Source organism: Alexandromys fortis, unplaced genomic scaffold, assembly GCF_014885135.2.
Source record: "Alexandromys fortis isolate MF-2015 unplaced genomic scaffold, M_Fortis_MF-2015_v1.1 scaffold_65, whole genome shotgun sequence".
NCBI lineage: Eukaryota > Metazoa > Chordata > Mammalia > Rodentia > Cricetidae > Alexandromys > Alexandromys fortis.
In genome coordinates, this window is record NW_026067986.1 from 300,639 (window position 1) to 302,054 (window position 1,416).

Sequence of the window (1,416 nt, forward strand, 5' to 3'; positions counted from 1 at the left end):
CTGGGATTAAAGGCGTGCGCCACCACCGCCCGGCCTTGTTTTTTTTTTTAAATCATCCATTTATTACTCGACATTCAACTGTTATGAATAAAGTTGTGTGAACCGTTGTGCACTTGGTTTTGTGTGGCTGTATGTTTGCATCTTGAGTATGTGGGAGAAGAATTGCTAGGTCATATGGTTACATTTTACAGTTTAATTGAAACACACCTGTGTATGTGTTTCAATTTCTGCATAGGCTTGGCACTACTGGTTATCTTTCATACAGTTAGCCATCTCCGTGGGTGTAAAGTGGTGTCTCTTTGTAATTTTCTTTAAAATTTTTTTTTGTGGTATTTGAGATCAAACCCAGACCTGGGCACATACAAGCTTTAGTCCGTGTTGTTATTGCTGGTTTTCCCCTGACAAGTTCTCCTTATACAGCATAGACTGGCACTAATACAGGCTAAGCCATGCTCACTGAGCCGCTTGTCCTTTTGACAGTGGTGGCAGGTGATGGTGAGCATCTTTTCATAGCCATTTGTGCATTTTCTTCTTTTTTTTAAAAAAAGATTTATTTATTTATTATGTATACAGTATTGTGTCTGCCTGCAGGCTAGAAGAGGGCACCGGATCTCATTACAGATGGTTGTGAGCCACCATGTGGTTGCTGGGAACTGAACTCAGGACCTTTGGAAGAGCAGGCAGTGTTCTTATCCACTGAGCCATCTCTCCAACCCTCCATTTGTGCATTTTCATGGAGAAAATATCTACGCCCACAGGACAGTATTTATTTTCATTTATTTATTTATTTGGCTTTTCAGAGTGGGGTTTCTCGTTGTAGTTTTGGAGCCTGACCTATAACTTGCTCTGTAGACCACGGTGGCCTCAAAATTGAGTGCTGGGATTAAAAGCATGTGCCACCACTGCCTGGCTCAGGACAGTTTCCAAAAAGAAAATCAGAGTCTGCTTTATTGTCATCATTAACAGACCAGGCACTGTTTCTTAGGCCTGGGGGTGCTGGTAAAACACCCACCATCAAAGCAAGTCAAAGACAAAGCTCTCTGAAGTGGACAAGTCAGGGTGACCTCTCACTCGATGTTCTTGATGGAGGCCTACAGCGTGGGGATGACCTCAGCATAAAGACTATGTACTGCGGGCTGGAGAGATGGCTCAGAGGTTAAGAGCATTGCCTGCTCTACCAAAGGTCCTGAGTTCAATTCCCAGCAACCACATGGTGGCTCACAACCATCTGTAATGGGGCCTGGTGCCCTCTTCTGGCCTGACAGACAGAATATCGTATACCTAATAAATAAATAAATATAAAAAAAAAAAAAAGACTATGTACTGCTTCACGGATTTTCATGCCAGCCTTGCACAGGGGCTATGGTAATCTTTGCTGTATCTTTCCAATTGTAGTAAATGTGCCCTATTGGCCAT

At 42.9% G+C, this 1,416-nt stretch overlaps 1 non-coding gene across 1 annotated transcript; it reads right to left on the reverse strand.

Annotated features, from left to right (window-relative positions):
* Window positions 1-1,312: 1,312 nt before the first annotated feature.
* On the reverse strand, window positions 1,313-1,416 carry LOC126511903 (U6 spliceosomal RNA). The gene has a single exon (XR_007594816.1). It is a non-coding gene; the product is annotated as a U6 spliceosomal RNA (small nuclear RNA).